Raw genomic sequence first — 20,097 nt, forward strand, 5'->3', positions numbered from 1 at the left:
CTTCCTGCACTCTATTCCAGATCTTTTTTATGGAGTTGTTGGCCGGGGCATTTTTTGAGATGGAGAGGTTGGCATGATCTTCATTCTGAAGAAGTTTACTTGAGCTAACTCAGTATGAACAAAGTCCAGTATTTATGGTGTTCTGCCTTTTTATATGAACAGGAGAGCCATATAGAAATAAAACATACATATTTTTCTTCAGTGTTTTAGGTTAATACCTGGTTAATACTTTAGCATTCCATGCTTTACTGTTAATAGCGAGTTTTTTTCTTAGTCATATATTTTGTCCTGTCGTCCACCCCCAATCAGAAAAAAATGTTTACTGTCTTTCTTTCAAGAGCTCTTTGGGGGATCTTTTTAAAGATTGGCTCAAGCTGAAGGAATTTTCCAGTTCAGTTGACATGCTTTGCAGTGTTTGTGGTTTCACATGGCTCAAAATATTTATCATCTCAAGTTTCTTTGACAACAAGGGTAGAAAGAAATATTAGCGTCCTTTCCCCAAAGTAGTATAATAATTGTCAGATGCTTAGAAAATGTATCTTAATGAGGGAGGAGGACATCCTGCCATTTGTAACAACATGGATGGACCTTGAACATGTTATGCTAAATGAGATAACATCCGACAGAGAAAAACAAGTACTGTATGACATCACTTATATGTGGAATCTAAAAATTCCCGAAACCTTTATCTCTGTTACTTATCCTGACAAGTAATAGCCTTTAGAGCATGGGTACTACTATGTATAAGAAAATTAAATTGATGACTTGTCTATGGACACAAGTATTTATCCAGAAGTTTTAAGAACCAAGTACATGGAAGTTAACTCATGCCAGCTCTTTTTTTCTGATTCGGCCCTTTAACCATATTATACTGCTATCTTATAGGTTGTTGCTTTGCTGTTTTTTTTTTTTAATGTTTATTTATTTATTTTGAGAGAGAGAGAGAGAGAGAGAGAGACAGACAGACAGACAGAATTCTTAGCAGGCTCCTTGCCGTCAGCGCAGAGCCCAGTGTGGGGCTCAAACTCAGGAACCATCTCAGAAACTGTGAGATCATGACCTGAGCTGAAATTAAGAGTCAGGCCCTTTACTGACTGCGCTACCCAGGTGCTCCTGGCTTCCCTGCTTTGTTTTCTAGATATTTCTGTGTATCCTTCAGAGTGGGTAAGGACTTAACCAGGAAGTTCTGCAAACCAGATCAAGAGCAAAGGATTCTATAGATAATGTAAAACGTCAGCTATGGCCCTTGTATCTTGCATATGGCTTCACTGAAACTTAACTGTTTTCACAATTATTTTCCTTAAAGTCTGTAAGTTCTATGGAGAGGCTATTTGTATTTATTTTTGTTTTTTGCTTTATTTATTTATTTTGAGAGAAAGAGAGAAAGCGCAGGTTGAGGAGGGGCAGAGAGACACGGAGACGCAGAATCAGAAGAGAGCTCCAGGCTCTGAGCTGTTAGAATAGAGCCCAACGCAGGGCTCGAACTCCTGAGCCGTGAGATCATGACCTGAGCCAAAGTTAGACGCTTAACCAGCTGAGCCACCCAGTTGCCCATGGAAAGGCTATTTTTTAATCTGCATAGCACAGTAGTTCTCAAACTTTGCTCATCAGAATTGTCAGAATCATCTAGGACTCCTTATAACACAGATTGCTGAGCCCTCCCCGCTAGAGGTTCTGATTCAGTAGGTCTCTGGTGGGGCCTGTGAACATTTCTAACCAGATTACTATTGATGTTGATACTGCTGGCCTGGACCACACTTTGAGAACCACTCCTCTGTCAGCTGACTAAAACTTAACAAGTTATATGAGCAGCTTACTCCACACTGCTGTATATCCCTCAGAACAAGTTGTTCATAATTTTTCAGTAGAGTGATAAACTAGTGATCTCAGGTAGGAAACTGATTCGCACACAGAACAGAGGATCAGAAGAGCTTACAGAAACAGACTGCAGGCTTTGTCTTGCCCTCTAGTCCTCTTAACCAGTTCTTTGGAAGGGAGAGGAAGAAATAGAAATGCAGACTTTTAACTTTGAAAGAAAAAAGGAACTTCCGATTTTCTGTGTCTTCTTCCTTGAGTCTTTAGGTACTTCTATGTATTTATCAAAAAGACGAAAGCTAATTTTAATTTGCATTAGTTTGGTAAATTGGATATTGTGCAGTAGGGATTAGACTTGGATCATAAGCACTTTTTGGGAACCGTTAGAATTAAAATAGTTGTCTGGGCCTACATGTAATCAAATTAATTCACTGGTGTTCAATAAGATAATTTTACATTTTGTAGTATAAAAAACTTTAAATGAGTAAGGCAAACTCATAAAAACAGAGAGTAAAATGGTGGCCACTAGAGTAGGAAGGGGGGGTGTGGAGGGTTAGGGCAGGTGTTTAAGGGTACAGACGTACACTGTGTAGAAAATAAGCCTTAGAGTAGTGGATATGGACAATATCCTATTATAATTAACAAATTTGCTAAGAGACTAGAACTTAATTACTCCCACCACTAAAAAAAGAATAAGTAGTGTAGCAGAGGTGTTAATTATCACTATAATTATTAATTGTAATCATATTACAGTATAGAAATGTAAAAAATTACCATCTTGTATGCCTTAAGTTTATGTTATTTGTCAAAAATATTTCAGTAAAAAGGAAAATGTGTCTTGAGGATCTCCTTACTTCAAATCTTGAGACTCTTTGGGGCAGGCACTGTTACTGGGTTGAGGAATCCAGGTTAATGGTTCTGGTTTGACTGCCTTGAAATTGCACTGTGGGAAAAAAAAATGGGCGACAACTTTTTGCCAGATGTAAAGATCCCCCCAGAGTTTGGTGTGTGAGTATATTGTTTTCTAAAAATTGCATTTGTTATATACAAATACATGTTGCCAAAGTTTTCCTAAGTCTTTTGTTTTTGAAAATAGTCTAAATTCTGTAAGGGTGTTTATTTTACTCACATGTTGAGATTTTCGAGCAGTAGCGAAAAGGGAAATTGCAAACACATGCAAAGCTTCCCCGTTTTCAGTGATGTGGGCACTGGCAGTATAGATAGGAAGAAGATAAGGAAACTCTTTTCAGAGGACTTATAATCTAGTGACAGAGATGGGCATGTAGATAATCAATTGCAGTAAAATGATGTAGATGCTCTGATTGTGGTGTGGAATGGGGACAGTGGAAGCCAGTAAAAGGCAGTGATCAATTCTGCAGAGGTGAGATTTGAGTCTACTGTCTAGAGGAAGTGATCAGATACACAGATAATGCTCATAATACTGAATGGAAAGTGATAAGTGTAAAAGTGCTCTTTGTTTCTAGAGAAAGAAATTCCTTCTGTTTTAGGCAGTTAGGTAAGGCCTGAGTAAGGATGATGATAATTTTGCTGCACTTTTCAGCAGCAAATTTCATTTTGCAAAGAGTTCAAATGTGTCATCTGGGAGGCAGTTGAGATAATAATCGGTATTGGTTCAGAGAGGTAGGGTGACGTACCCACATTCACACAGCAGGTGATGACCCAAGCATGTGTTGCGTTCAGCGTTTCTGACCATTTATTCCACAAAGAAGCCGAGTGAGCACATCTTATCACTTCCTTTCTTCCTTCTTCCTCCTTCCTTCCCTTAACCACTGGCTTCCCAGCACATATTAGGATAAAGCTTTCACTCTGGACCCTAGCCTGCAAGGTCCCACACGATTTAGGCCCCTGCCTCCCACCACCACTGCCCCCGCCCAGCCTGGGCCTGGCTTTGGCTGAGCCCCCTTGCTTGCCCTGCACTCTGGCTGTTTCGAGAACACACTAAGGTTGTTTTCAGCCCAGGATTCTTACATATGCTCTGTAGTTGTATAGAAACCAACCACACAGAAACCAACCCCCCACCCCACGCTCCTTCTTGATTTTGGTTTATTCTTAGAATATTACCACCTCAGAGAGACTTCCTTGGCCTCTGCATCTAAGGCACACCCCACCTTCCCATTAGCCTCCACCTCTCTTCTTTGTGTTACTTGTTGTGAAATAATAGCATCAGAAGTCATTGGTTTTTTGTTCCTGTTTATTGTCTCGTATGCCTAACCAGAATGTGAGTTTCATGGAGGGAGGCAGTAGGGAATATTTTTATACACTGCCATTTCCCTAAAGCTTGGGATATAAGTAGCACTTGATAAGTATTTATCAAATGAACAAATGTGACTTTAAGTGCTTAAAGAGCAATTGAGATACTTAAATTGATATAGTTTTCTGAGAGCCAGAAATGAACATCATTGGAATGACTATAATTTCCCAGCGTATAGGTCAGAGATCTGGAATTTATTTGAGACAAAGCTGATGTGAAACGCAAATTTTAATTTCATTCTTGGATTGTTCATTGCTAACGTATAGAAATATGATTGATTTTTGTATATTCATTTTGTATCCTGCCACCTTGCCGAACTTCAACTCTGTTGAATTTTTAGCTCATGTAGGTTTTTTGATGGATTCCTAAGAATTTTCTGTATACAAGATCATGACATCTGCAAACAGAGGTAGTTTTACTTTTTCTTTTGAAATCTGGATGCCTTTTATTTCTTTTTATTACTTAATTGCCCTGGTTAGAACCTCCAGTGTAGAAGTGGACAGAAGTGGTCCCCAGAACAGAAGTGGTGAGAGCAGACACCCTTACCCAGTTCTTGATGTTAGTGGGAAGACGGATAGTCTTTTACCAGTGATGGTGAGGTCAGCTTTTGGGTTTTTTAGACGCCCTTTATTATTAGGTTGAAGAAGTTCCTTTTTACTCATTTGTCAAGTGTTTTTATATGAAAGTGTGCTGGGTTATTGTGAAATGACTTTCTGCAGGAAAATAAAGTTTTAGACTAAATTTTTCTTTTTTCTTTCTTATTTATTTATTTATTATTTTTAAAGACATCTTATTTTTTATTTGAGAGAGAATGAGTGGGGAGAGGGGCAGAAGGAGAGAGAGAAAGAATGAGCTGGGAGAGGGGCAGAGGGTGGGAGAGGGGCAAAGGGAGAGGGAGGGAGTCTTCAGTTATTTCTTTGAAAAAATGTTTATTTTGAGAAAGAGAGAATGTGAGTGGGAGAGGGGCAGAGGGAGAAGGGGGGGGAGAGAGAGAGAGAGAGAGAGAGAGAGAATGAATCCTAGGCAGGCTCTTTGCTCTCAGTGCAGAGCCCAACCTGAGGCTTGATCCCACGAACCGTGCGGTCATGACTTGAGTCGGATGCTTAACCCGCTGAGCCACCCAGGCGCTCCCAGATCTTTCTTTTTAAAGCACAGATTGCAAGGCAGAAGGTTTCTTCTTGACCCGCATGCTGGAGATGTTTGGGAGTTTCCGCCTTTCTTCCGTGAGCTCCCTATGTATTCGGAGAAGCATTTTTCAAAAGGTGAACTGTCTGAGAAGGAAGCCAGTGACTGTCCTCTTGGAACAACTCTGATGACAGGATGTTTCCCTGTAAGTCTCAGGTACAAACTGCTGGAATGTGATGCCGTACCTGACACGCGCACCATTTCCATGTTTGTTTTGCGGGTGTAATACTGTCAACGCACTGTTGAATGAGCTGATTTCAAGCTGTTGATATAGTTCAGACCTTGGCAGTTCTCTAATCTCCTTGAAGCTTTAGTGTTTGATTGCATTCGTTTGCCCTGCAAATAGTCAACGGTGTAAGTGATCTCAAAGTGAGAATATATCTAAAGCCTGTATTTATAATAGACAAGGTTCGAAGGAGAGCTGAGACCTTGTAAAATACACATATGGACTTCGTGAGCATGTAATGAAGACTTAACTTCCACTCGTTGGGGCCTGTCAAACAGCCATATTACAAGCATGATTTGGTGGCATGGGACTTCTATTCTTGATGTTAAAATAACATCCAGCAAAGGGAGTTGGTGGAAAAACAAGCTGTCAGCTAGGAGAATGAAGGGTAAGTAAGGTGGGATATCCCTAAAGTTGTATTGTGTTAATTTAGCAAGTTCAGAACTTTGAAGCATATTAGTTTTTTCTTGGGAGGGTCCTACTGTCCAATATTGTACTATACCTTCACGAAGCTATGAAAATAGTACTGACATTTCTTGGAAGTTTTGGATATTTTTATTTAAAAAAATTTTTTTTTCAACGTTTATTTATTTTTGGGACAGAGAGAGACAGAGCATGAATGGGGGAGGGGCAGAGAGAGAGGGAGACACAGAATCGGAAACAGGCTCCAGGCTCTGAGCCATCAGCCCAGAGCCCGACGCAGGGCTCGAACTCCCGGACCGCGAGATCGTGACCTGGCTGAAGTCGGACGCTTAACCGACTGCGCCACCCAGGTGCCCCGGAAGTTTTGGATATTTATTGGTAACAATGTATATGCTGGGGTCTCTGTTTGGGAGAGGGTCCTGTACCCCCCCCCTTTTTTTTTAATACTTATTTTTGAGAGAGAGAGAGACAGAGTGTGAGCAGGGGAGGGGCAGAGAGAGAGGGAGACACCGAATCCAAAACAGGCTCCGGGCTCTGAGCTGTCAGCAGAGAGCCTGACGCGGGGCTTAAACCCATGAACCATGAGATCATGACCTGAGATGAAATCGGACGCTCAACCAACTGAGCCACCGAGGTGCCCTGGGTCCTGCCCCTTTTGATCAGTGAATGCTACTGGGTGGTATTTTAGTTTTAGTTGGAAGTTACTATTTTCTGTTCCATGTGGTGTCACTAAAAATGCTGAGATGCTATGGCTTTGTCTCATAAGAGCCAAGAGTCCGATGAGATCCAATGAGGAGGGCCTCATCATTTTGTTGTTGAATCTTACCAATTAGTCTGTAAAGTACTGATTTATGTTATTATTACTGACTCCATTATACAAGACAAAAAGCTGAATCTTGTGCTGATGGCTTCCCTAAGGGCATATTTTGAAATGGTAGAGAATGGATTTGATTGCAGGGAACCTACCGCCACATTCTGTGCTCTCATACATACCCCAATGCAATGATAAATTTTTCAGTTACTTAACTGTCATCTGTGACAAATATGAGCATTTTAGTATCTTAGAGAAAGTCTTTTTGAACTTTTATCCTACAGGTGAAATAAGTCCCTTTGGTTGTTTTCTTCACGAAAAAGTCAGGTGGTCTCTGCTTGAATGCTTCCAGCACCAAAGAGTTCACTACCTCACGTTGGCAAACTTTTTTCTTCTTTTTTTTGTTTTTTATTTTTAATGTTCATTTATTTTTGAGAGAGAGAGTGGGAAAGGGGCAGAGAGAGAGGGAGACAGCTGTCCGTGTAGAGACCTCTGTGGGGCTCGAACACACAAACCATGAGATCATGACCTGAGCCCAAGTCTGCCACTTAACCGGTTGAGCCACCCAGATGCCCCGTGTTAGCAGACTTTTTCCTTGTTCTTCCTTATTTTGAGCCAATCTGAAGGTCAGATCGTTTTCCTAGAATTACGGTATACAAGATTCTCCTGCTTTCCCAAAGTCAGGTACTCAGAGGAACCTTTGGTAAGCTGAGATGGCATAAAGCCAAGAAGCAATTGTCATTAATTATGTGGAAAATTTTTTGAGCATTCCCAGACCCCCCAAAAATTATCTTAAGTTTTTCTGATACTTTAGGACACATCTTGCTAATGGATGTACAGAATAAATCGAGAGAAAGCACAGATGCTCGCAGACGCATTTCAAAGCTATGGCGGTTTGATGCTGAGTTGCTGAGTGTAGTTCAGGGAAGAGCTTGGTGGGGCCGCTCTTCAGCCTCCGTAAGGCTCGCTGGAGAACAGACCCTGAATGCTATTTTCGCTTTTCACCTTTTTCTTTTTTTATAAAAGTGAAAATCCTCTTTGGATTTCTTTCGGTTAGTAAAAATAGGTACTAATGCAGGTCTCTTTTGAGAGCAAAGTGGTGTAAGGCCAACTTCTAAAAAGCAGGATATATCTATATTGCTATCTCTGTTTAAACATACAAGCAACTATGGGGCGCCTGGGTGGCTCGACCGGTTAAGCGTCTGACTTTGGCTCAGGTCATGATCTTGTGGTTCATGGGTTCAAGCCCTGCGTCGAGCTCTGTGCTGACAGATCAGAGCCTGGAGCCTGCTTCGGATTCTGTGTCTCCCTCTCTCTCTGCCCCTTCCCCACTTGTGTTGTGAGTCTCTCTCTCTCTCAATAAATAAACATTAAACATACAGGCAACTAAATGCTCTAGATGTTTTCTTTTTGTTTTTGGGAACAGCTTTATTGAGATAGATTCATATACCATACGGTTCACCCATCTAATATCCACAGAGCTGTGCAACCATTATAAGAATCAGTGTTAGAACGTTTTCAGCACCCTCAAAAGAAACCCCATACTGATAACAGAAACCTCCCCGTTTCCCCTCAACTCCCCCTAGCCCCAGGCATTACTAATCTGCTTACTCTTTGTATAAGTTTTCCCATTCTGGACACTTCATAGAAATGAAATCATATAACATGTGGCCTTTTGTGACTGGCTTCTTTCACTTAGCATAATGCTTTCAAGCTTCATTCATCGTCTATGTATCAGAACTTCATTCCTTTTTATGGACAAATAGGAATAGTCCACTTATGAATATACCACATTATGTTTATGCATTCATCACTTGATAGACATGGGAGTCATTTCCATTTTTTGGATATTATGAATAATGCTGGTATAAACGTCTGTTCCAAATTATTTCCGATGGAACCGTCTGGTGTGTCCCTGGTCCTGCATTTTATGTACTTGGTGGTTAATCTGAGCCTCATATTTTACATGGTAAAATCTCGTGTTGTTGCTTTTAGCCCGGCTCCACCTCGCTGGATGTTTGGAATTTGGTTTCTTTGATCTACTGTGTGATCTGTTCATTCCAACCTTGTACACTGGGTCAGTTGATTAAATCTCCACTGAATCTTCACTGAAATCCTAGATCAAAATGCTGTTCAGTATAGGGTGGCTTCTCGGCCACATGGCTTGTTACTGTGGGGGAGGCAGGGCCACCTCCTTCCAGCCACTGGTCTCCGTACAGTTTGGGGACTAACACACTTTCATGTTAGTATCAAGTATTTTAAGTCATAAAAACACTTTTTAAAAATTTCTGCCAGCACCCAGATGGTCTGGTGTTACAGGATCATCTTTGTCATTTTCTTATCTCTTGTGAAGTTCGTTAGTTGTTTCATGTTCTAGCTCAGACCAGAATTTGAATTCTGGCTTTTGCACTAACTACTTAGTGCCAGAACGACGTTGGGCACGTTACTTGAAGTTCAGTTAATTTTCTCATCTGGAAAATGAGGATAATAGTAGCACTGACCTCACAAGGTTGCTGAGAGGGTGGAATGAAGACAGAAATCCATGCAGAGGACTCGTTGTGGGCCAGGCACACTGGTGAGGGCTGTATTTCAGGGAAGAAAATGGAGGCCAGGGAATTTTCTGTGACTTTCTCAGTGCCAAAGCTAGAGCGACATGGATCCAGTCGAACACTTCTGTTCCTTTGGCGCCTTGTTCCGGTTTCAGTTTCTGAAGGAAATGAAGCTCTTTGTGATCTTGGAGCACACACCTGTGGAACTTGAGATTTCTTAGGAATTGACCCGGCTCTGCCCTGCCTCTTCCTCAGCATTTCTGTGTGTGAGTTTAGTTTATCATTGTTGGCCCTACGCCACAAAGATGTCAGTCACATCTGAAACTGTGCTGGTCACCCGATAGAGAAAACTGCACAGGAACACAGCCCAGCCCTTTGAGGATCTGCCTGCCTAGCTGATGGTGATAAGTGATGATAGCCATCTTATCATTCAACTCTGTGAATTATTATTTATTTAGACTGGAATAATCTCATTAAGAGAACTGTGTGTAATCTCTGCATCATAATCAGATTTCAGTTTATCACTTGGAGCTGTGACTCAGTCTTGTGGAATTTTAAGGACATAATTTAAAGACAACATTCCTGCTTGCTTTTTTAGGAGGGCGTTTGTTGGACTTACATTTGTCAAACCTTTAGCTACTATTTTCAAAGTTGTGGTACCGAGTTATTATTTCCAGATATTCACATAGCCTGGCCCTTTGAGGCCTTAGAACAACTAAAAAGGCTGAGGGAAGAGCGGCATCTGATTACTAATTCTCTTCAGATACTGTTAAGGAACGGATAACTGATATTTTTGGTATTCAAGATGAAGGATATTCAAGTCAATATTTGTATGTCATTATTTTCTTTCTGTTACACTGAGCAAAATGTCAGCACTGTACCATAGACCAGTGTTTCTCAAATTTATGTATAGACATCTTATCAAAGGGAGAAGCATCTTGCAAGAACTCTGTGAATTTATCCAAGCCCCACAAACACAAGATATTTCAGTTTTGTTGCATGAAAGTGTCTCTTGACTGCCAATTATCAGGTTTTTTGCCTGGTTTGTATTTGGGAGTATTTTATTTTTAGTTATTCATAGAAATAAAAACAAATCTTGAACTTTTGACTTTTGAGAAGACTATACTGTTCTTCTAATTCCGTTTTGAGAGACCTTGCCCTAGAGCTGAGCCCACCCGTAGGAAGTGAGGGAACTCTGATGGTCTCCAGGAGGTTGTAGTTTGTCGTAGATTGATAAAGTTCTAGATCAAATCGTATGATGCTGTCTTCTGAGATTTTGTTTGCTTGCAAAGATGCAGATAATTTTTTAAAAATTGCATATGTGTAACTTAAATATATGTGTGATTTGTCAACTTCAAATATTAGGCAATCTTATTTAGAGTGGACATGCATGTTGTTCTTTAACACCTGGTATTTGTGCTATACTGTCCTTGTGTTTTTTTAAAGTTTATTATCTTTTAGTGATCTCTACGCCCAACGCGGGGCTCAAATTTATGACCTCGAAATCAAGAGTCACACGCTCTTCCGACTGAGCCATCCAGGTACGCTGTCCTTGCATTTTTGCCTTGGCCCGACCTCCTTGAACTATACCGTTGCTTCGTCACTTTCTGACATGGCTTCTTACCTGTCACCTGCCTGTCCTATTTGTGGCTTTGGGACAACTTAAGAAGGAGAAGATGATGACTCAAGTGTGTTACCTGGATGTGTACTTACCTGTGAGTGAGGAAGCTGTATTAGTTTCCTAGGGGTGCCACAGCAAAACGTCAAACTTAAAAGGAGAATCTATTCTTTACCTCTTTTTCCTTCTGATGGCTATCAGTATCCCTGGACCCTGTGACTCCATCTCTGTCCGGTGGTCGAGCTGCCTCTGCCTCTTCTGCCTGTCAAATCTCCCCTTGGCCTCACTCTCCTAAGGATACTTGTCGCTGGATTTAGAACTCACCTGGATCATCGAGGATCAGTATCTCCTGTTAGAATCCTTAACTTAATCACACCGAGGCTTGTAAGGGAGAGTTTGCTCTTGACCATACAACGTGGTGTTCGCAAGTTCTGGGCATTAGGACATAGACTTCCTCTCTTTTGGAGGGGGGAGTCAAGGGTCACTCTTTAGCCCCCTACTGTAACCTAAAGCTCTAGATTTCTTCTAGCTGACAGAAACACCAGTGCAGAATGCCGGATGCTCAGCAGTCTCAAGAGCTGCCGCTTTGCTTTCCAGGAAACTGGGTGATATACTGGTCTGTTGCATCCTTCTCTGTTTTTTTGTTCACTAAAAACTTGGCACGTACCAGGCACCGTAGGTGTGGAGGGATACCCTTCAAAGCATTACAGATGCCATGTCTGTCTTTAATTGGGTTTGCATTCCACTGGAGACTTGCAGGGGGTTCTTCCTTCTTTGAACTCTTACCACCCGCTAACCCGTATGGACGTCTCTCTCCCTCTGTCTGCCCTCTCAGAGAGTCCTGCCCAGCGTCCACTGTTGACAGCTTCGTTTCTGGTTGAGCACTTTATGTGAACATGAAAATTCATAGCAGCCTTAGCGGAGGAAATGAAGCTGATGTGGTTGGTGGGCAAGGGACAGCCATCACTGTCTCGCCACTTGCCCAAAATGAAAGCTACCCTCTGGAGAACTCAGAGTAGAACGTGGGGTATGTGACATGACTGTATTTCCAACACTAAAATGGGCTATATCTCTTCATCGTGTACTGTAAGTTGATCATTGTCAGCATGACCGTCACTGTGGTCGTCATTCTCTTTGTCTTCATCATTCTCTTCCTTCTCATGATCACAACTTGTAGAGCATATTTGAAAGCTCAGACCCTGTGCCAAGTATGTTTTGTGCATTACCATATTTGATTCCCTTACAATTCCCAAAGGGAGCTCCTATTATCATTCCACTTAACAGATGAGGCAAATGAGTCCCAGAGGAGAGGTTACCTGTTTATATTCCTGTGGCTAGCCCACGTCTGAGCTTTTTGATCCAGAGCCTGAGTTTTGCCAGTAAACAGCCTGCCTCTTCACTCATCCTGCACTATGGGCTTTCAGGTTTTAAGGAAATGAAGGCTAACAACAGACGGTAGTTATTTGAAAGGCAGTGCAATGATGTATTCAAGGTCCATTTGCTTTGGGATAGTTCATGTCTCGTCTGGTTTCTTCCTAGTTCACTTTCAGAATATAATGGATCTGGAATGAACAGGGGCCCAGTGTTTGGAGTTTCTTTTCTCTCCCTTCACTGCTTTAAATGGGAAGGTCTTTGCGGATCGGAGGAGAGGTTAATGGATTGCGTGGTATCCCTCAATGTTTGGGGGTTTCCAAAGAGCTTGCTATGGAGATGTGGGGAAATCAGGGGGGTGCTCTGCTAGCTTTGACGGGAGGAGGTCCAAGCAGGTTGTTTTCTGATGAAGTGCAATTAGGGGCATATTTACAGAGAAGGAGCTGAAGCTTAACTGTTTGGTCATCTCCTTGGAGTAACCTGTTGGCTCTGAAATACCCCTGGTTCTAGTGGAATGAATGGAATTACTTTCCTCCTTCAAATAGATACAGAACACCTACCATAAAGCATTGTTCTTGGTGTTGGAGATACAGCAGTGACCAGAAATAGCTGAAATCTCTTGTGTCCAAGGGTGCTCATAGAAGTGGGACAAAATGGAAACCAAAGGAAAGCAAGAAGCCACGGCACATGGTTATCCTGTGGACTACAGCTGTGGCGTGAGTAGTTTGTTAGGCAGTGATTATTTTTATTAATGTGGGGGAGAGACATTTTACAAACATTAATTTCCCCTTGCTTTCTGTATTAATGTATTTTTTAAAGGAAAATCCCTGAGTTAGTCCTGACTCTCATTTAGGTAAATGTTTCCAATTCATTTAAAGCTTATCAGCTTCTGTGTTTTGTACCACTGCAGATGGGTTTGTGGTTCTGTTTAAAAGCTGGGCCAGGAGTACTTATATAGAAACTTAATCCGGGTTTAGAAGTGTCAACAGATGCCTCATGAAATCTGACAGGGATTAAGAAACAAAAGTAATTTCTTTGTTTGGTTTGGGGAAGGGTGGGACCCAAATCTAGGTGCTTGGTCATGAGCAGTGGTGATTTCAGTGCTTATGCCTTTTAGAAAAATTAAAAGCAGGGAGTAAACCTTTCCTGCTACAGAGATCTGAGATTTAGAATGGATGGGTCTAATTTTGTTTTGCATTTATATTTAATGGTCCAGGTCTCTTTCCCGTGGGCCAGTGCACATTTAGCTAATGAATGCAATTCTGAGGAGACCTTGCCGGCAGTAAGGAGGTCTTCCCAGCCTCCCCATCTGGAAGCCCCAGAGGGAAATCTGGCGCAGTGACCTGCGGGCCATGCAAGGCTTACCTGCGGACTTGCTTCCGCACTCTCCACTCGCCTGGATTGTTAGTTTATAAAAATCAAAGGCCCAGGCAGAAGCCCAAGTGCCGACCCTGAGTTATTAAATCGGCTCTTCTGGCCGTTTTTTTTTTTTTTTTTTTTTTTTTTTTCCCCCCGCAGCCACAGAGCTGCCCACCAGCCACAGACCCTGACCCTGTGCTGTGGTGTGTGCCTTTCTCCGCCTCGGGCCGTCAGCCTTCCAATTTGTAAAGCCATCGTTAAATTGAGTTCAGACTGTTGATTCCATTTTTCTCCTGCAGAGTTTGTCAGTTCTCTCCGCTTTGCTGCCTGGTGTGAGGACTTTCCTTGGCCGGCCTCGAGGGAACTTCGGGTCAGTTCCCTGATGCCCGCTTCGGGTTTGGGGGCAGCCCGCGGCCCTCCGCTGGCGTTGGGAAAGTAACCTGGGCATGCGCAGTGAGGTAGCCTGCCACTCCCACGACAGGTGCCCCTGTGCCAAGGGCGCTGCCGGGTAAAGGGCGGTCTGAGCTCTCTGGAGGCTCCACTGTGTTGGCCTTGCTGCACTTTGTACGGATCGGGCCCCTCCTGACCTGGGGAACTCTTGAGCTCCAGATCTGGCTGGAAAATAAGGAGGCTTTTGCTTGTGGCTTCTGGTTATTCTATACGTAGTGGAAGCTTAAATCTACAAGCATGTATGTATTTAAAAATTAAGAGTAGCTTTTGATCCTGAGTAACCAGGGAGCAGATGGGTGGAAGTTTTTCTTTATTAATTTTAATTTTTTTTTTTTTTTTAAGAGAGAGAGAGAGAGAGCAAGAGAACCTACGAGTAGGGGACAGGCAGGGAGAGAATCCCAAGCAGGTTCCACACTCAGTGCTAAGCCTAGTTTGGGGCTATATCTCCTGAACGATAAGATCATAACCTGAGCTGAAATCAAGAGTGTGGCACTTAACTGACTGAGCAACCCAGGCATCTCAGAAGTTTTTCCTTTATGAAATTATTGTAACAACGAAAGCGAAGTGGAGGACTGCCATTTTGCATCCACTAATGAATTAATTGCCAAATGTAGGCATAGGCATTAACAGTGAATTAATCCTGTCACAAAAAGACAACCAGGTATCTTGAGCCCCCGGTGATAGAACACATTACCTCTTAGGAAATAGTCTTCCAACACCCTACTCCCTTCTACCTTCCACTCCTCCCCCTAGAAAAACCCCACATAAGGCTGTTCAAGTGTCCAAATATCCATTTTTTCCCCCTAAACTATATAAGAAGCATGGAACACTTCACAAATTTGCCTGTCATCTCTGTGCAGGGGCCATGACAATCTTCTATCATTCCAATTTTAGTATATGTGTTGCTGAAGTGAGCACTGTCCAACCACCAATTTAAAGGCATTACAGAGGTCTGGCTGGAAAACGTGGTGAACAGCACCATAGGAATACAAAAGGCAAATTCCAGACTGACCAAAGGTCTGGATTTTTGAATGAGTAAATTGCAAGGGGGAAATAGAGAGGAAGAGGAAAACCATAAAGATTTTAAAAGATATACTGGTCAAGCTCTGTGTGGACCTTATCTGGATCCTGATTCAGATGAATTAACAAGTAAAAACTAGGCATTTGGAGGGACACCTGGTTGGCTCAGTTGGTTAAGTGTACAACTCTTGATTTTGGCTCAGGTCCTGATCTCACGGTTTGTGAGATCGAGCCCTGAGTTGGGTTCTGTGATGACAGCATGGAACCTGCTTGGACAGACAGGTGCTCTCTCTCTCTCTCTCTAAATAAATAAACTTTAAAAATAAACAAAAAAACCCAGGCATTTGGAAGCTTGGGCATCGTGTATGGGATTGCGGCTTCTCTGTGGGGTCTTTGTGTTTGTTGGAAATTTTCCAGACTTAGAGATAAAAAAGGGAGCTAGGGTAAGGTATCTCCAAAAAAGCTTTTCCTAATATAAAAGCCACATGTGTTCATTGTAACAAACACAGATAATATAAACATGCTTCTGAGTTAGTTACTTTGAATACCTTAGTGCATTTTTGTATATACTTGTCTTAGATTTTTTTTTTTTGATGAAAATTGTATTCTGTTGTAATGTGCCCTTTTCATTGAAGTATTCATTTTACGTGTTTTAGGCCATTACTCTTCTAAAACCTTTAGAATTGACCATTGAGAAGTGTTTAGTTTAATGCTTGTACCATGATTTTATTTAACTATTTCTTTATTGTTAAATATAGGGTGCTTACAGTTTTAGATATTATAATGAGTTCTGTGATGAAAATCCTTCTAACCAAATCCCAACACTTGGCCTACTTTCCTAAAATAAATTCCTCGGAAATCTCAGGCAGTATTTGTCCCTAGTGTTTTGGATAGCTTTTGCTTGCACACTTTGCTCATGAAATGTTCTTAGCTTTCTTTCAGAATAGTAAGCCCCATATTTTCGATAACCTTCCTGTTTCATAAACGTGTCAAGATGTCCATGGGTATTCACACCTGCCTGTTGTTCCCTTGATCTTTGAAAGACGCCCTATTCTCATTGGAGCTTGGAAGGAAGATACCATCCTTATTAGTTAGGTGTGGCCTTGTGGTGTCTGTGAAATAACATGAATATTCAGCATTTCACCAAACTAAAAACAGTGAGGCCTGCACTGTACTTTGACATTAATTAGTCTGAAGGGGAAATTTCCTTGGTAAGCACGGTAGAGTGTTGGAAAGGCAGTAGCTCCAGACTGTGCAATATAGACATTCCAGGCAGATTTGGGGGAAGAACATAATCCTGCCCTCACTAGTGTTTTAAAATGCTTGTGTTGGGTAGCTTGGGTGTAGTCAGCAGCTAGGGTTGTTCAGAGACCTTGTAGAAACATCTATTTTGTGATCAGGGGTCCCCTCCCGTATCTCCGTCCTATTTTTCTCGTCCTCACCCTGGCAGCGAGAGACTGGACCATCCTTGAAACGATGGGCATGAAATTGCATCATGTTTCTGAATTCCATACGGGAGTTTATCTATTTCTTGTCTCTGGATGAGGGGACTTTGGTAACTAAAGAGTGAGATGTTTGGTGTTGGAGGTGGGTAAATGAGGGAGTGGTAGGAAAGGTCTTTTTGTGCCTATAGATAACAGAAATATGAGTCAGATTTTAAAAGCTCGAGGTGAAGTCGCTCATCTGATTTCACAGTGCTCATGAAAACAAGACTCCACGTAGGCCTTCTGTGAAGGCAGCAAACCGAAGTGCTTAGGACCCCCTCTTAGCCTTGTGTAATCCCAATGATGTGGAGGGTTTTTGGTACAGGCCTTGGAGAAAAGTGATTAACTCTAGCTTGGTGGTTAAAAGCAAAGGTTTTGTCATGCCGACAGGACTGAGTTTGCATCATAGCCATGCCACACGTAGTTTTGTGATCTTTGGCAGATGATGTGAACTTGTGCCTCCATTTTCCCATTTGTAAAATGGTGGGCAGTAATCTCACAGGGTGGCTGTGAGGGGTAAATGAAATAAAAGTGAAGTAATAGATATGTTTACAGTGATCAGAGCAGTGCCTGGTGTGTAATAATGGCTTAATAAATAATAATTACTGATATGCTAGCTCTTTTAGAGGCATTTTAAGGCATCTGAGCTAGCGCGATGATTGCATATAGTCGGCTAATGCTTGTTACACTGTCAGTTTGGTTGTATAATAGGTTTTATTCAACTCTTCCAGATGGACTGGGATACCCTTTGGTTTGAGTTGACCCGTTTACACCCTACAGAAAGGAACAGATGAGGCTTCCAGTTTTTCCCCTTATCGGGCTCTGCGGAATCCAATCCATTATGTATATGGCACCTACCCTAGTAGGGGATGATCACGCTCATGTTTAAATTATACTGCGCACCTACAGAGTTCGAGCAGATGTGTGAATATTAAGTTATTAATAACTAATTGGGTGCTAATTACGTTCCCTGGAGTTCTTGGAGCTGATAAAGAGGTGTCATCTACTGTGTCAGGCCTCTGTTCAGACCTGGAAAATCGTTTTTGGCAGAGGTGCCAAAGTAAACTTTGAGCTCTAGCTTTCCAACGTCATCTCCCACAAGCCTTGGTTTTATTTTTATGTGTGGTGTGAAAGCTTCCCGATGAAATTGATGTGGCTTCTGGTAAGTGGGAGCTCCATTTGCAAAGAGGGGATAGCCAATACGCAACCCTAGTGTTTCAACGGTGAGGAGATGCAAGAACTAAGAGTCATCTCGGGGAAGAACTAAACAGTGTTGCAGGGAATTCAGGAGTGTGTGGGTTTTTGGTGTAGTTGGGGAGATGCCTCTAGTTTTGAAGGGCCTTGAACTTGGATCTTGCAGGATTTAGTTTCAGCCCTAAGGATGTGCATCTCACACTTGCCTCCCCAAATCCCATCAGTTGTTCCACCTCCATTCCAATTGGTAATTGTCTGGATTTGTTAACTGGAAGGAAGCTTTGCGTTAGAAATCCTGGATGCAAGTCTGCATGCTAGGAATATGTTCCACGACATCTAACATTTATGGAACCTTATTGAGTTAAAGGAACTATTTTTTTTTTTTTTTGAGAAAGCAAGAGAGAGGAATGTGTGTGTGCTTGTGCACAAGTGGGGGAGGGGCAGAAGGAGAGGGAGAGAGAATCTCAAGCAGGCTCTGTGCCCAGTGTGGAGCCCAGCTCCGTGCTCCATCTCACGACTGTGAGATACGACTTGAGCTGAAATCAAGAGTTGGATGCTTACGTGACTGAGATACCCAGTTGCCCCGAAAGGAGCTATTTTTTTATTGTTTATTTTTGAGACAGAGAGAAAGCAGGTGCGCGTGTGAGCGGGAGAGGGGCAGAGAGAGAGAGAGGGAGAGAGAGGATCCGAAGCAGGTTCTGTGCTGACAGCAGAGAGTCTGATACGGGGCTCGAACTCACAAACCATGAGATCATGATCCGAGCTGAAGTAGAGAGCTTAACTGACTGAGCCACCCGATCGCCCCTAAAGGTGTTGTTTTTAATGTGATAATCATTGAAAATACTACCCTCTCTTCATTTTATCTTTCATTACGTGTCCGCGTTAGATTGCTAGAACTTTTGCCTCCTACTCTGGAAAGGCAAGATACTCATTTGTCTTAAAATCAATACAATGAGAGAAGGTGTTGCCCTATGATCGACAGAACCCATTTGCTGCTAGGGAGTTGTTAGAATATTAGGGTTGCCTGGTTTGCTTTGTCTTTTAAAATTAGCTTCATCGGGGCGCCTGGGTGGCGCAGTCGGTTAAGCGTCCGACTTCAGCCAGGTCACGATCTCGCGGTCCGGGAGTTTGAGCCCCGCGTCGGGCTCTGGGCTGATGGCTCAGAGCCTGGAGCCTGTTTCCGATTCTGTGTCTCCCTCTCTCTCTGCCCCTCCCCCGTTCATGCTCTGTCTCTCTCTGTCCCAAAAATAAATAAACGTTGAAAAAAAAATAAAATTAGCTTCATAAATGCACACAACTGAAGAGACTCCCAAGCTTCGGTTCTTACTTTTCCTCCTACGCGACTAAGAGCATTTAAAAAAAATCAAAGCATGTCTAGACCAGGGGTAAAAGTATACTTTCAGTGATATAAGGGCAAACTGAAGATGAAAGTCAACAAATGGAAGCCTGGGTTTAGCAAATATTGACAGCGATTAACACCTCTTATTGGTCAAATTGGCAGAAAACCCCGTGTTTGGGTTGAACCACAGAAAGTAAAAACTACCCAGTTGGGCTGTGGTTGACGGCTTTGTCCACACTACACATAGCACTTCCATCCTGTGTGTTCTGCTGTCTGAAATCCCTTTCTGGTTGGGGCCTTGTTGGCTCTGAGTCGTAGTGGAAGAAAGGTCTGTCTGATGTTCAGGTTTCCAGCTTCCCTTGCAGCTAATACGGGGGCATTGACCTGGATGCCACTAGTTACATACATCTGCCTCGGACTTTGGATCTGTTTGTTGCTCATATTGCGAAGACACAGGGACAGAGGAAAAGCCATTTGGGCAGTGGCTAAAACATCCTGTTGACAGGCGGCAGTGGTGGTTGGAGGACCTCTTTTGCCTTAACTGGCTTGGCTCCTGAGCTTCATTATCTAGCCCAGAGGTTGGCACTTATTTATTTATTTATTTTTTCTTTTGATAGTAAATATTTTGGGCCCTGGGGGATATACAGTCTTGTTTGGAACTACTCAACTCTGCCGTTGTAGCGAAAGCAGCCATGGATGATATATGGATTTGGATATAGTTTGCCAGTTCCTGGTCTAGCCTCCCTGGTGGTTCTGGGGCTCATCTACCTCTTACTTGCTGTAACTTCTTTTTCTTACATTGGGCAGAGTTGGTTTATTTTTCTTGTCTCTAGGATGCTCATTTCTACTTGGAGACTCCTTAGTCCTAATTTACTGTGTGGAGTGGCTGTAAAATCCCACCTTCTTTATATAGACACAAATAGGAGCTGTTCCTACCTCCAAAGAGATTGCAGCTCTTTCCAGGTGAAATATGGCTCACTC

At 42.4% G+C, this 20,097-nt stretch overlaps 1 protein-coding gene and 1 non-coding gene across 5 annotated transcripts in view; one reads left to right on the forward strand and one right to left on the reverse strand.

The window, feature by feature from the left end:
- PTPRG (protein tyrosine phosphatase receptor type G) overlaps nucleotides 1–20,097 on the forward strand; it is a 717,269-nt gene that overhangs the window by 62,839 nt on the left and 634,333 nt on the right. The gene's annotated exons all lie outside the window — the stretch shown is intronic.
- Nucleotides 14,895–14,997, reverse strand: LOC122488809. The gene has a single exon (XR_006298732.1). It is a non-coding gene; the product is annotated as a U6 spliceosomal RNA (small nuclear RNA).

Source organism: Prionailurus bengalensis, chromosome A2 (genome assembly GCF_016509475.1).
Source record: "Prionailurus bengalensis isolate Pbe53 chromosome A2, Fcat_Pben_1.1_paternal_pri, whole genome shotgun sequence".
Classification (NCBI taxonomy): Eukaryota; Metazoa; Chordata; class Mammalia; order Carnivora; family Felidae; genus Prionailurus; species Prionailurus bengalensis.